Genomic DNA, 16296 nt, shown 5'->3' with positions numbered 1-16296 from the left:
TACCATATCCTCCTAATTTTTCTTGAACATATCTGGCAGTCGCCTTTGCATGAATCCATTGCCTGCCTCACCTCTAAATGTTGGCATCCTCCTGAGACTCCTCCTGGCCCTTGCTTCTTTCTACCCTGTTTTCCTACACAGGGTCATCTACTCTCAGGGCTTTATGCTGATGATCCCTAAAAACGAGTCCCAAGCCTACATCTTCCTCCTGAGCTCCGACCTAATATCCCCATTTGGATATCTCTATGACATTCCAGGGTTTCACAACTAAAACTGAAAGTTTGGCCTTCTGTCCTTCATCCTGCCTTCCCTAATTCAGTAAATGTCACCTACCTGCCCCATCATATGCCAGTGCTCTGGGGGTTCATCCTCGATCCCTGCTTCTCACTTCACCTTGACATCTAAGACAATAAGTCTTGCCTCGTCTCACTCAGAATACACCTGGAATCTGTTTACTTCTCTCTGTTGTCACTATTAAGCATTCATTATTTGTCACCAGATGATTATGATGGTCCCCTAATAATTCTGTCTGCCTTAACTCTTGTTCTCTTTCACTTTATTTCTCCAAATGGAAGCCAGACTGGTCTTACAGAATGTAATGGATCAATGTTAATCCTGTGTACAAAACTTTTCAACACTTATTATTGTCCTTAGGATGAAATCCCAATCCCTGGACATGGTCAACAGGGTACTTGGCATGAAATGGCCCCTACCTCCCTTTATATATAAGCCTCAGAGTCAGCCTGGAATAGTTTTTTCCCTGTTTTTGTTTTGTTTATTCTGTTCTTTTTAAAATTACTTTTTATTTTTTATAATTTACATCCAAGTTAGTTAGCATTTGGTGCAACAATGATTTCAGAAGTAGATTCCTCAAGCCCTTACCCATTTAGCCCTTCACCCCCTCACAGCCCCTCCAACCATCCTCTGTTTGTTCTCTATACTTAAGTCTCTTATGTTTTGTCTCCCTCCCTGTTTTTTATATTATTTTTGCTTCCCTTCACTTATGTTCATCTGTTTTGTATCTTAAAATCCTCAAATGAGTGAAGTCATATGACATATCTTGTTTTCTCTTCCCTCGCTTCTCAGGTTAAGTGTCAGTTTCTGACACCCTACCCCCATTATATGATCTCACACTAACATACTTTCTTTTACATCATCTAACACATTTTGTGAGTCAATGTTTGTTTGAGCATTAACTCATCTATATTCCCTGATTCCTGGGAGCAGAGATTATGTCGGTATTATTATTGTTGGTGCCATAATTGTGATTATTGTTTTTATTATTAATTATTATTGCCCCCAGGTCAGCCCAGGCCAAGCACAGTGCCTTGCCCATACTAGGAACTCAAGAAGCCCATGGTAAATGCTGAGGGCACATGGAGGAGATGGTGCCCCTTCCCTCACCGAGAAGCCTGCATGGTCTTGTGGGCTTTCCAATGGATGTGACTCGTGATCTCTGGGCCTTGATTGTGTTTCTAGGAAGACGATGTTGGAGGAGTCACTCTCTCATGTCTCTGGACCTCATTTTCATTACCTGGAAGCTTCCCTGCATTTGTCCATTCCAATCCCCCTCCCTACCCCATGATTCCCACCACTAAGTTTTCCTTCTAAGGGGGAAGGTAGCAGAGACAAATAAAAGTTTCCCCAAAAAAGGGCCTGCCCAGCACTACTTCATTATTATTATTGTTATTTCGTTTTTTCGTGTTTATTTTATTTTACTTTTAATGTTTATTTTATTTTTGAGAGACAGACAGAGTGCAAGTGGGGGAGGGGCAGAGAGAGAGGGAGACACAGAATCTGAAGCAGGCTCCAGGCTCTGAGCTGTCAGCACAGAGTCTGTCGGGTCCTCGAACTCACCAATTGTGGGATCATGACCTGAGCCAAAGTTGGAGGCTCAACAGACTGAGCCACCTAGATGGTCCCAATTACTGTTACTTTATAGTAGAAATGTAATTAGTATATCAGTACTTAATTGTATCAAAGACCATGAGTAGCACATAATCCATTCACCTAAGTTTATTCTTGATGATTTGGACACAATGGCAAGTTTATTACTATTCTAGCATTGCTGTGGTGTTATTGCCCCCTGGTGGTGATGATGATTACGTAGCTCTGTACGTTTGTAGAAGCTGCTGTTTCTAAGAGAGGTGCACACATTTTCCTGGAGATGGTGGCTATATTTTTCTCCCAGTTAAATTAGAGACGAAAGCGTCAGAGTATGTGCTTGATAAAAACTTGGGTCGACCCCACCCACACCTCTTCTGAAGACCTACCAAACTACTCGTTTTGCTCCTCATCCCCTAGAAAACATTTTTTGTCCCCTCTTGGGAAGGCAGCCACCAGAGTCATGAAGCCATTTGGTCTCGAAGAACAAAGGGAACCCCCGTTTTAGGGAACATCTGTGCAATATTCAGTCTGGTAGGAGCTAGCTTTTCAAAGGGACTTAGACATTCAGGAGCAAAAATTTTTCAAACGTGTAAAAGTATATACCACTGCCAACAATCAGACATGAAGTTAGGTACATGCGTTACATATAATAATTGCATGCTAACGCAGTGCCCCTGTACACGTTTTCATATCTCCATGTGTTTTCACTCCCTAAATCAGAAACTTACTCATAAAACACAGTCCAACTGCTCACAACTATACAACCTTGCTCTAGCCTTTAAGACAAAGTAGGGGAGAGGTGGGTATGGGGAACAATGTTTCCAACTGATAGAAAATGGTTTGGCAGAGTTGAAATATACGTACACACATAAACACACACACACTCACACAGTGATATATATACCAGTTTTGGCTATACGTTCTTTCCACCGAGAGTATTTCCCAAAAGCTGAAGACGGCTGCATTTATCCTTAATGGAAACAATTCAGTAAGAAATGACAAGCTGTTCAAAAAACAGAATTAGTGATGGAAACACAGATTCTCCTGATATCTGCCTTCCCATTGCTTTTCTCCAGAGCACTGGATTTAGAATGAGACAGCTCTGGTTCTGGGGCGCCTAGGTGGCTCAGTTGATTAAGCATCCAACTCTTGGTTTCAGCTCAGGTCATGATCTCCCAGGTTCGTGAGTTCAGGCCCTGTGCTGGGCTCTGCACTGACAGTGTGGAGCCTGCTTGGAATTCTCTCTCTTTCCCTTTCTCTCTGCTCATCCCCTGCTTGCTCTCTCTGCCTCCCTGTCAAAATAACTAAATAAACTTAAAAACAAAAAAGAATCTGGCAGCTCTGAGTCTGAATCTCGACTCCTCCCTTACTGGCTATGTTACTTTTGGCGATTTATATAAGACTTTTAAACGTTAGGATCTTCTCTTTATCTGTAAGATGGGTATAATAACACCTACTTCCTATGCTTGTTGTGAAAATCAAATGTGATATTGTATGTAAAATACTGCGCAAAATATCAGACTTAAGCATTCGAGAAATGCTAGCTGTTATTGTTACTATAATTATTCTTAAGGTTATTCAAAACCTTACAAATGGTCTTGAGGAAGGAAATAATAATAACATGAGAAAGAAACTAGCCAATCAAAGCTAATTCTTCGCATCCAGGAATGATATTCAGTCACTTACAAGAGATTATGAGTGACAAATAATTGACTAATCATATCCTTTCCTATGCTTATTCCCTTCCCTCTCAGTGGGGCAGGCCGAATGCTCAGATGGCCTCTAAAATCCCAGGATCCTGGTGGATACCCCTCATATAATCCCTTCTCCTTGAATGTGGTGGGCTCTGTGATTATAATGGAGTGTCATAGTCATGATTGGGTTACATAATATGACAAAGGTGAAGGCGTTTGCAGATATAATTAAGTTTCCACATTGGTTGATTTTGAGTTCCTCAGAACAGCGACTATCCTGGGTGGGCCTGACCAAATCAGGTGAGCCGTTTAAAGGAGAGTCTATGGGTCAGAGGTAGAATAGCCGCACAGTCTCTCCTGTTAGCCTTGAAGAAGAAAGCTGCAATGACTTCCACAGCTGCCAGGAAATGAATTCTGCCAATAACCACATGAGTTTGGGAGAAGATCCTGAGCCCCAGCTGGACCCTCATCCAATACCTTGATTGCAGCCTGTGAGCTCCTAAACGGAAGACCCAGCTAAGCCATGCATGGACTCCTGACCCATAGAGACTGAGACTACAAATATGTGTTATTTAAAGCCACTAAATTTGTGGAGATTAATTATAGAGCTATGGAAAACAAATACACTCCCCAATTACTGTTAGTAATTACTCACCCAAAATACTATCGTGGTACTCACTGGTGTTTTAATTTCCCAATGAACTGGGCAAAGAAACCAGATGTCAAGCCTCTTTCTTTTAGTTGTTTGGTTGCTTCTTTGACTCAGGGATTATTTGGAAGAATGTTATTTAGTTTCCAAATATCTGGGGGCTTACCCAGAGGTCATATTACTGGTTTTCCCCAAATGCTCCCAGTATATTTCCATTCCTCCCCTCCTGGCCTTTGAGCTATTATTGCAGTCATACATGGTACATTTACCTACAACATAAACCCCACACAGCATTGTTACTATTTTTGCTTAAATAATCAATTATATCTTAAAGAAATTTAAATAGTCATAAAACATCTTACCTATTCATGCGTGTCGTTACCGTTTCCAGTGCTTTTTGTTCCTTTGTGTAGATGGATATTTCCATTTGGTTTCATTTGCCTTCTTCCCTCAGGGCTTCCTGTCACATTTCTACATATGGGTCTGCTGGTGATGAATTCTTCCAACTTTTGCATATCTGAAAACTCTTTGTTTTGCCTTCATTTTTGTTTTCTTAAGTTTGTTTATTTATTTTGAGAGAGAGAGAGAGAGCACAAGTCAAGGAGGGACAGAGAGAGAGAGAATCTCAAACAGGTTCCACGCTGTTAGCAGCAGAGCCCAACATGGGGCTCGAACCATGAGACCATGACCTGAGCTGAAGTCAAGAGTCAGATGCTTAATTGAATGAGCCACTCAGGAACCCCCATGCCTTTGTTTTTGATAGATATTTTCACAGGGTATAAAATTATAGGTCACTACTTTTGCTTGCAGTATATTCAGATACTTTAAAAGTACTTTCAATATACTTTAAAAGTTCCTCTGCACATAGATTTTTTTTCTCCATCTGCTATTAAGATTTTCTCTTTATCCCTTCTTTTTTAAAGATTTTATTTTTTCATAATCTCCACACCCAAAATGGGGCTCAAACCCACAACTCTGAGATCAGGACGCCCATGCTCCACCGGCCGAGCTAACCAGGTGCCCCCCCTTTATTACTGGTTTTGAGCCCTCTCACCCTCTTTCCGCAGTGAAGACACAGCAAGAAGTCTGCAACCCACAAGAAGGCTCTCACCAGAACCCAACCACGTGGACACACTGAGCTCAGACTTCCAGCTTCTAGAACCATGAGAAACAAGCCTCCTGTCCCTAAGTCATCCAGCCCGTGAAGCTTTGTTAGAGCAAGCAGCCTGAACAGACTAGTCCTGACAGTCTGTCATGCTCATTCAGTGCATTAAAAAAATAAATAAATAAATAAATAAAAAACCTCTCAAGGGTGCCTGGGTGGCTCAGCCAGTTAAGTGTCTGACATCAGCTCCGGTCATGATCTCATAGTTTGTGGGTTCAAGCCCCGCATCGGGCTCTGTGCTGACAGCTCAGAGCCTGGAGCCTGCTTTAGATTCTTTAGATTCTGTGTCTCCCTCTCTCTCTCTCTCTCTGCCCCCTTCACTGCTCATGCTCTGTCTCTCTCAAAAATAAACATTCAAAAAATTTTTAAAAGCCTCTCAGACATTATAGTTTTGTTTCCAAAAGTTTAATTTGGGTCTTTTTTAATAACTTTCGTGTCTCCACTTAATATGCTCAGTCTTTCCTCTAGCTCTTTGAACACACAGAATACAGCGATCCTAAATTGTAATGTCCTTGTCTGCTAATTCTAACATCTGCGTTCATTCTAGGTCAGTGGACTGATTTATTTTTCTCCTAATTGTGGATCATATTTCCCTGTTCCTTTGCATGCCTGGTAAGTTTATTATTATTATCATTATTATTATTATTAGACGTCTGGCATAATCAGTTTTGCCTTGTTGGGTCCTGGGTGATTTTATTTGTCCTGTAACCATTTATTTTGACCAGAAACAGAAGTCTACCATGACCATGTAACATTGGAGAAAAAGGAAGACAGTGATAGACATCGTTCTCCAGAAATTCTTGAAGCTATCTAGGTATAGAATAATCATATCGTTGAGATGGTTTTTCTGTGTCTCACTCTGTTTCTTTTTATAGAACAGATAGAGGAAGGAAGACAGGTGAGCTATCTCTTTTTTTCTTTTGTGGCTTGAAATATTCTTTGCCTTTTTCCCCCCTAACAGGACAGAAAATAAAAGAATTTTTAAATTGTTGCTTAATTTAACTCAACCAAAGCCAAATGGATAAGAAAACAAGCTGAAGATTTCCTTCTAGAAGTATTCAGTGATACCACATCTATTCTGAATAATTGAAAGTACAACTTGATGATGTTGGCCAGTGTCCTTTAAAAGTAAGATTCTCCTGGGACGCCTGGGTGGCTCAGTCTGGTAAACACCTGAGTCTTGATTTTGGCTCAGGTCAAGACCTCGTGGTTCGTGAGTTTGAGCTCTGCCTCGGGCTCTGTGCTGACAGCATGGAGCCTGCTTGGGATTCTCTCTCTTCCTCTCTCTCTCTCTCTGCCGCTCCACCATGTACTCCCTCTCCCTCTCCAAAATAAATAAGGATACTCAAATAAAAAAAAAGTGAGATTCTCCCTGCTAATATCACCAAATCTCTCTCTTGCTATTGCCTTTTCAGCACTTAGCTGGTAAATACTCAGTCTAGTTAATAGTCAGTTGGGATTAACTCTAGAGGCAGACAAAAATAAGCTCATCGGGAAGGTTTAGGCCTGCCCACCATGGAGGGTTATTCAATTACTCCTTTTCAGTCTTCAGACACTGTGCTCAAAGGGGCCGAGGGTGCTGTTAGCTGTAAACCCTTTCAGGGGAGAAGAATGCTCCCTGCTGCAACGTTTGCTGGGGCACATCAGTGACTGCGCAGCGCCCTGGGTGCACGATTGCTGCTACCACCACCTGTTTGCAAAGTAAAATACGTCTGGGGGAAAAGATGGAGGGCTTTGCCTTGAAATACAATGTCACTCTCTACTGGTGCCAGAGAAACTTTGCAAAGGGAACAGGAAATAGCAAGATCCACGCAGGCAAGACAGATGTGGAAGAATCGGATGCCACCACATCCTGGGTCCATAGCCCCCAAATTTATCCCCTCTTCAGAGGCACCTGGGTGGCTGAGGAAGTTGACTGTCTGACTCTTGATTTCAGCTCAGGGCGTGATCCCAGTCTTATGGGATCAAGCTGCTCATTGGGTCCCATGCTGAGCATGGATCTTGCTTGGGATTCTCTCTCTCTCTCTCTCTCTCTCTCTGTCTCTCTCCCTCTGCCCCTCGCCCTGGCTCGTGTTCTCCCTCTCTTTCTGAAATGAAATTTAAAATTTTTCTTAAAAATTAAAAAAGCTTAAAAAAATGATCCCCCTTTCTGACCCTCAAGCATTTCATACAACGAGTATAATAATACATGGCCATGGAGAATGAGACACGAACTGGAATGCACTACCTCTCAGAGGGCCCCACCCGCTCCAAAGAGCAATGATGCTGACGTCAGGTACCTCTCTGACCTTGTCCCTCCTCTGTCCTGTCTCCTCTGCAGCCACATCAGCCCACACACCCTCCTCCACACGCCCCAACCACGCTTCTGCACACATCATTCCTGTTTCCTGTCCCCTCTCCACGCACCCCCACCCCTAAGGGTCCTTTCTGCTCTACCTTTCCAGGTGATTTCTATTTCTTTCCAAGGTTGTGTTTGTGTCTGCAGAGCACTTTCCACCACTTCCTGTCGTATATGTCTACTTATCTGTTTGTTCCGCTGATGCTCTATAAGCTCCATGAAGGCAGGGCCTTTGCTTTGGTCTCTCTCTTCTCCGCGGCACGTGGGACAGTGCCTGGTGCCCAATAAATATTTGTTGAACGAATAAATAAGCAAGAGTTTAGAACAGATGGCAGGCAACTAGTGTGACTGGATCATAAGAAAATTGGCTTGACTAGACCAAAGTAACAAACGATGTTTGGCCATAAATTAAAACGTAATACATCGGGCAATTGGAGATATTGCAGGAGTCTGTGGGCATGGGGGGAGGGGCATATCTGGGTAGCAATCTAGGAAAGTGACTACGAGGAAGGATTCATAAGAAAGGGGCAGGCTGGGCCTGAAAATCTCCCTCAGGAAAGGATGAGAAACAAGGGGCGCCTGGGTTGTTCAGCTGGTTCAGCCACTCACTCTTGGTTTCTGCTCAGGTCATGATCTCTCGAGTTTGTGAGTCAGCGCTGAGCCTGCTTGGAATTCTTCCTCTCCATTCTCTCTTAAAAATAAAATAAATAAACATTAAAAAAAAAAAAAGAATTAGGGAATCCTGGGTGGGTCAGTCGGTTAAGTGGACAACCAGCTTCAGGTCATGATCTCATGTTTTGTGAGTTCAAGCCCCGTATCGGGTTCTGTGCTGACAGCTCAGAGCCTGGAGCCTGCTTCATGCTCTGTGTCTCCCTCTCTCTGCCCCTCCTCCTCTTGTGCTCTGTCTCTCTCTCTCAAAACAAACAAACAAACGTTGAAAAAAAAAGAATTAGAAACAGGAACCACTGGAAGACAGAGCCTCCACCGCACATCTCGCCAATCATCCGCAGCAGGCTGGTGTAGACAGGGGGCCCGCACAGCCTTTCCGTGACCCATGTAGTTAGCCAATAGTACCACCCAAAAGCACGGTGGCAAGTTACCTAAGTAATCAAAAACTATCAGCAGCCACTCCAGATGACTTACAAAACTGAGCTCGAGTTTGGCACATTCCCCTTCCGCCCTGGCATGTCTAGCACAGACTTCTAAACGAAAGCCCATGTCCTCATTTCAGGGCCACAGTGTCTGCCCCAGTCCTCTGTTCTAATGGTTGTGACCATGAGAAGTCCACCCGCAGCACACTGCCGACAGGTGGGGCCTGACGCAGATGTTCCCACGGCAGACGATGGGCCCCGTAGGGCGTCTGAGCCTTCGCAGGTCACCGGTCCACGGAATGGAGCCCTATCTGTAAGCAGTGACGCAGGAGCCCTCCTGACTGAAACCCATCCAGGCACCGGGCAGTTGAGGAACTGAGTCCCTCTTCTCCCAGCAGAGGCCGATTCGGGGCACACCTAGCACCTCACCTGCGTGGGAGAGCTGTACCTATGAACAGGCTCAATGATCCCTCTCTGTGTCTGTCTATCTCCCTCTCTCCCTCTTCTGTCCCTAACTCCCAACAACTATGCCTGTGCATGAGTCTCAAGCCTTCGCAGCCAGAGAGAGAGATCCGTAGCAGCCTCCCTGGGATGATGCTCTTGGCAACACTCAGCACACTCCTCGGGGACCAGGGTTGTAATTTCGCTCCAGGTAATTGTGACGTGAAACCCTCGCTGCAGCGTGCATGGTGAGGGGACAGAGCACAGACTGTTAGCTGCGTTAACTGCACAGCTTGCTGGAAGGAAGACAGAGGGCCGGAAGGCAAAGCCATGAATTGTAGGGTTCATGGGAACCCCATCTGTCCATGCTCAGAAGGGGCTTCTCCGCAGAAAAGAGCACTGTCAATAGCCACTGGAGACATGCTTGCCTCTGGTTTGGGGTAGGTGACATGTGACACTTGTACTCTCTTTTTTAAAATTTTCTGGAGTTTTGGGGGCCGGGCGCATCAGGTAAAGGCCAGCTGAACTGTTCTCACTGGTGTAAAAGTGAGATGGAATCAAACTTGTAGTTAAAAAAAAAAAATCAGGGGCATCTGGGTGGCTCAGTGGGTTGAAGGTCCAACTCTTGATTTCAGCTCAGGTCATGATCTCACGGTTTGTGAGTTCGAGCCTGGCGTCGGGCTCCTCAAAGACAGCACAGAGCCTGCTTGGGATTCTATCTCTCCCTCTCTCAGCCCCTTCCCTGCTTTCAATCTCTCTCTCCCTCTCTCTCAAAATAAATACACATTATTCTTAAAAATCAAAAACATTAAATCTTTGTTGAAAGGCCAGATTATTCAACAAAGAGTGTTTTCTTTACTTGCAGTGATGTCAGTTTGATGGAGCTGGGGACCTTCAGTCAGAATTTAGAACTTTATCCAGAACTTCATGCCTATGGGGATTCCCCATATGGATGCCTATTAAATTTGATTTTGTCCTGTTAAAAGCAAAAGAAGAATTTAGAATTTTATCTACTTTACAATAAAAAATAGGTCAACCTTGGGGCGCCTGGGTGGCTCAGTCAGTTAAGCGTCTGACTTCGGCTCAGGTCATGATCTCGTAGTTTGTGGGTTCGAGCCTCGCATTGGGCTCTGTGCCGACAGCTCAGAGCCTGGAGACTGCTTCGGATTCTGTCTCCGTCTCTCTCTGCCCCTCCTCCGCTCACACTCTCTCTCTCTCTTAAAAATAAATAAACATTAAAAAATTGTTAAAAAATAGGTCAACCTTAACTATTAAAGTGTCGCCAAAGTCCACTTAGCTTCCATGTACTGCATAGTCACTGCAACTACATGCAGTACTTCCTGTGCCTTTTTTCCTTAGGATTATTTTTTCCCAGGAAAAACCCTCGGAGGTAGGCACCATTGCTATCTCGTATTTTAAAGATGAGAAATAATTTCCCAACAGTCAACGGTCGGTCTCCCTCCAGAGCCCAGGCTCCTCCGGCTCTTGCAATGTGGACAACCCAAGAAGATTCCTGAAAATACAGAATCCGGGGCGGCGTCTTTCAAGATTCCCATCCCATACAGGTGTCCCTGTCACTGGGAATCTGCACTGATGACCAGCAGCAGCAGCTTGCCATCTGAGACAGGTGCTATGGTACCTCACTTTGAGAACCAGCATCTCCTAGTCCAGCCCCTTCATTAGAAGAGTGAGAGACCCCCCCCCCCACCAGCAATGAAATCACCTCCTGGAGGGTGGTCCACGAGCCCAGAGAGGGACTGGGTCAGGATGGAGCCAGCAGCCCTGCATCCTTCCCCTCCCTCCCACCCCTGGCCCCCACCCCCCAAACCCCCACCCCCGAATTCCAGTGGAGAAACAAATCCAGGTCCCCCTGGTCTTTCAGCGCTCCCAGCAGCCTCACTTCCCTGGAGCGTCAAACAGTACGTTCAAGGGCAGCACGGGAAAATCACACCATTGATTTGAGAAATCTCAGTGCTTTGTGCCTGAGTCCTGCCAAAACTGGAAGCGGTGAAAATCATTTAATTATTACTTTTCCTTAATTGTGAGAATATCAGTGTGTGAAAATTGTCAGGGGTAACCTTAGGAGTTGTTACCGTTTTCTGAAAAGCAAGCTTTCCTTTCCAACTGCCATTCAGTGAGGATTGTTTCTCCTTTTACACATCCCTTTAAGCTCTCAGCCCATGTTAGACTCACATAAGACCTAAATGTGCTCCAGACCGGGTTCTTCAGGTGGATGGAAACGGATGCTAAATTTACTGTTAGGCTGCCATTCTCTAAACTATTACCCTGAGACTGATGTTTTCTCTCTGTATTTACCCCGTTTGTGTGGAATGGGCAAACGTCGGGATTGTTGACCTCAGGCGGAAGTTTGGCAAACAATTCTTCCCCTGTTTGGGGGCTTATTTATTTATTTATTTCTGCATGTACTCTGCAAGAGTCTGTCATATCGAGTCCTTTATTTATTTATTTATTTTAATGTTTAGTTTTGAGAGAGAGAGAGACAGACAGAGCCAAATGTGAGCAGGGGAGGGGCAGAGAGAGGGAGACACAGAATCCGAAGCAGGCTCCAGGCTCTGAGCTGTCAGCACAGAGCCCCACGTGGAGCTCGAACTCACGAACCGAGAGATCATGACCTGAGCCAAAGTCGGACGCTTCACCAACTGAGCCACCCAGGCGCCCTTCATATCAAGTCCTTTAAAGGGCCGCCTAGGCTGGCTGTCTTCGGCACTTTGGGGCAACTCCATCAGTCCATTGCTGGTGTTCTTACAAGCATCTGTACACAGACAACAAAAATCTTAATTATGCAAATGTGTTGCTGTGTATGTTTTGTGTATGATGATCTTCCGGTACAATTCTTTCTCCTTTACTAGTGGTAGTTTTCTTTTCACAGCTATTCATAGACAGATTCATGAGGCTTCTAAATGTGCTTGGTCCTGTTACTGAGCAACCCTCCCCAGTGGGTGCCAGAGACACAGACTTTAGAGGCCCCTCACATCTGAGCGACACAACATGTGCATAAAAGAGGGGACTGTTTTCCAGATATACAGTGTTTAGGATGAAGTATCTGACAAAGGAATGTAAAACACCAGAACGATATGGGGTTTTTTAATTAGGTCTTTAAATTCAAGGAGACACTCAAAGTGCCGCCCCTGGTTTCTGACAATCTGGTGCTCTCTTCTCTTCTTCCAGAAGCTACGGTGCTCCCTGCACCACGTCCCATGTCAACACAGTGAGGTGGTGTGCCCCACCCCACAGCCTTCCTGCTGAACAGGGTGTTGGGGCGAGGCATGGGGGTGGGGGAGGGGGACTGAATGAAGCCACTTAACAGAGTGGTTTACAGGGCTGGGAGTTCTGTTAGTTAGTTAGATGAATTCCCCCTGGGTGGCATCTGTCCCCTAGGAGATTTTTGCCCTTCTGAAAGCAGTGCAAACTCTTCCAGGCCATTAGGGTTCCACACAGTTATTTGAGATCCTTGCAGGAATGACTTTATCATTTTAAATCATAGATCAGCAAACATTTTCCATTAAAGGCTAGATAATAAATACTTTCAGCTTTGCAGGCCATATGGTCATTGTCACTCATGACACAAAGGAGGTGTAGATAATATGTAAACAAATGGGGCTGACTATGTTCCAATAAAACTTTATTTACGGACACTGAAATTGGAGCTTCATATAATTGTCACAAATGACTAATGTTCTTCTTTTTCAAAAATTTTTCCAATATTTTTTTCAACTGTTTAAAAATATAAAAGCCATTCTTAGCTCAGATGTCCAATAAAGACAGGCAGTGGGCCCGATCTGGCCTGTGGGTCATATTTTTCCAATCCATACTTGAAGCCAATAATTGACTAATAAAATAGCAATACCCACAGAGCTGTCAGCTTCCTTCTCTTACCTAATCCTTAGCAAGCACTCAAAAAAAAAAAAAAAAAAAAAAACCCAGGGGGTTCCTGTGGGGCTCAGTTGGTTAAGCATCTGACTTTCAGCTCGGGTTGTGATCTCATGGTTCGTAGGTTCGAGCCCCACCTCAGCCTCTGTGTTGACAGCTCAGAGCCTGGAGCCTGCTTCAGATTCTGTGTCTCCCTCTCTCTGCCCCTCCCCTGCTCATGCTCCATCTCTCTCTTGCTCAAAAATAAATAAACATTTAAAAAAATTTTTTAGAGTGTTATGTAGAAACTAATTTGACAATAAACTATTTGTAAAAAAAAAAAAAATTTTTAGTAATAGCCATTATTATAGAAATTCGTCATTTGGAACATGTTTGGGAATGAAGGTCCACACATAACTTTTTCTAATCACTGAAACCTGAAACCTTTCAGCTGCCTCTACCAAACCCACCCTGTGCACTAACGCTCTGAGCGCTACAGAGAGACATCTAGCTCTGCCCTCTAGTTTACCCACCCGCCATCCCTGGAAAGGTAATGATCTCAGAACGAACAGAAGAGGAAAAAAATCTAACTCCAGAGCTCGGGTAACAGCAAATGAGAATTTTCTCCCTCACCATAACCCAGTTACCCATCCTCCACCAGAGAAGAGGGGTGAGAAGCTCGTGTGTTCCGGTTCGCAACTTTACGCGTAAAGGTCCTTCCCAGATGGGAGTAAAATGAAGTATGGACTTAATTTTCATACTCCCCCCTCCCGACTCCTGTCACTTCCTCTTCAATTCTTTCTCCTCCTGCCATTTGTCCTTTCTGTCTTCTGAAGTAATGCTTTGACAGCCACATGTGTTCCATACCTTCCTACTCCAAGTGCAATTCTCCGTCAACAGCAGACGGCAAGCCTGTTAGAAATGAGGTCTTTGGGCCCCACCCCAAACCTACCCCATGGGAATCTGTATTTTGACAAGGTCTCCGGGGCGCACACATTGTAGTTTGAGAGGCACCAGTTCTTTCAATGTCTTCATCACCCCAGTCAAACCTCAGGCTTAAATGCCACTGGGAAATGGAAAGCTGACCGTCTTGAGATTATCCAAAACTGGGTAGGAAAACCAAGGATGGTGGTCAAACTTTAAAATGGGCAAGTGATGGGGGTACCTGGCTGGCTCAGTCTGTGGAGCATATGACTCTTGATCTCAGAGTGGTAAGTTCAAGACCCACCTTCGGCGTAGAAGTAAAAAAAAAAAAAAAAATGGGCAAGCGATGTGGCCCTGTTTGGGTGAAAATCAAAGGCTTTTTCACACTGGCAGCCTTCAAAGTGGAAACAAGTTATCCAGGACCAGAGTATGATCGTTATGGGCCAGCAGCACAGAGCCTCAGGGCAACTCTCCAGTGAGAAGGGCGAAGGGGAGATGATAGCCACACACATCCTGTGGCTGGGGCTAGGGGTGGCCAATGCCACTTTGCTGCAGAAATCAGCGAAGGGTAAGCAGAGCAGAGCCATTCCTTGGTGTTCTGGAAAGGAAAAGGCAGTGGTGTGCTGGCAGACGTTTAATAACGAATTCCAGGGGCTGGATGTGGGGAGGCAGAAAGCCCTGATTCGTAGCTTTTATTGATTTTCATGGTGTCCATATTCCCACCTTGGCTGATTTCAAACTACGGATGTGATGTCACTGGACACGGAGCTGGAAAGAGACCCAGGGCAGTAGAGCACACAGATATGATAAATACATTCAGAAACATAGGAGTAAATTGTTTTTTTAATTGTTTTAATGTTTATTTATTTTTGAAGGAGAGAGACACAGAGCGGGAGGGGGAGTGAGGAGCAGAGAGAGAGGGAGACACGGAATCCAAAGCGGGCTCTAGGCTCTGAGCTGTCAGCACAGAGCCCAACACAGGACTCAAACTCACTACCCGTGAGATCATGACCTCAGATGAAATTGGATGCTCAACCGACTGAGCCACCCAGATGCCCTTATTTTATTTTTTAAAGTCTATTTGTTTATTTTGAGAGAAGAAGAGAGAGAATTCCAAGCAGGCTCTGTGCCGTCAGTGTGGAGCCCGACGTAGATCTTGAACTCACGAGCAGTGAAATCATGACCTGAGCTGAAGTCGGACACTTACCCGACTGAGCCGCTCAGGTGCCCAACGGTAAGTTGTAATAAAATAATTAGGAGCTGATGAGTTGTATTTATTACCTTTATTTTTAATACAACTAATTTGATGGTACATTTATATAACTTCATTTTTAAGAATGATTTTGTTTTAACAACCCGGCCCAAGTATTCCTGACAATCAGCTCTCCTGAGGCAGTACAAGCAAGCTGTAGCACATTGCTAGAAAAAGAACATTTTCACAACCGTGGACTAAAGTTCCAGGCAGACTCGCACAACACATTCGGTACACCGTGATTCTACCCCATGTATTCACACTGATGTCCTATCCAATCTCTGTTCCCCGGTTGCCTTAAAAAAAAAATCACACGGTTCATCCTGCAAATATTCACTAAACTTTCTCAAGAACATTTCTTTGCTGTCTTGTGTGGGCTTATTCTGGTCGAGGGTGCTCAGTCTCCAGTTGGAACGTCTCATGTGACTTATTGCACCCGGGAGTTAATTCTCTCAGAGACATTCCCCAAATGCCATCTGAGCCTTGTTTCACCTCTTCATTCACAAATCTTGACTGCTCCTTGCTCAATAATTCTAATGCTTTGACTTGAGTTTTATCCCACATTTCCTCTTTTCTCAATTTTAGTAAAAGGAAAATTGACAAGAACACCATCCAAGCAGTAAAGAGAGGCAGTGAAATGAGGTTAAATGCTATAACCCAGATAATCAACGTCTGTAACAGAACTGACCAGTAATTTCCCTGGAAAGACCCAGGATTTTTACATTTCCCAGAATCCCTCCTAGGATTTTCCTGGTGCTGCTGATTCATGGGACTGAGTCAGGCTGTGCCAGGGTCCCCTCCCTAAGGAAAGAAAAAAAGCACCTCAAGACAACCTGGTTTATAGACGCGAACATGACAGCATCCATCACAACCTTGTAACATGGAGACCATTTAATTAGACTACATATTTGTGCCTCACCATATGTGGGAGGCAAAGAAGTAAAAAATGCATTTTAAAAACTACGCCATGAGGCCGTTGGGGGCT

The sequence above is a fragment of the Hyaena hyaena genome, unplaced genomic scaffold (genome assembly GCF_003009895.1).
Source record: "Hyaena hyaena isolate Hyena2069 unplaced genomic scaffold, ASM300989v1 scaffold_313, whole genome shotgun sequence".
NCBI classification, from domain to species: domain Eukaryota; kingdom Metazoa; phylum Chordata; class Mammalia; order Carnivora; family Hyaenidae; genus Hyaena; species Hyaena hyaena.
This window is presented reverse-complemented; position numbering follows the sequence as displayed.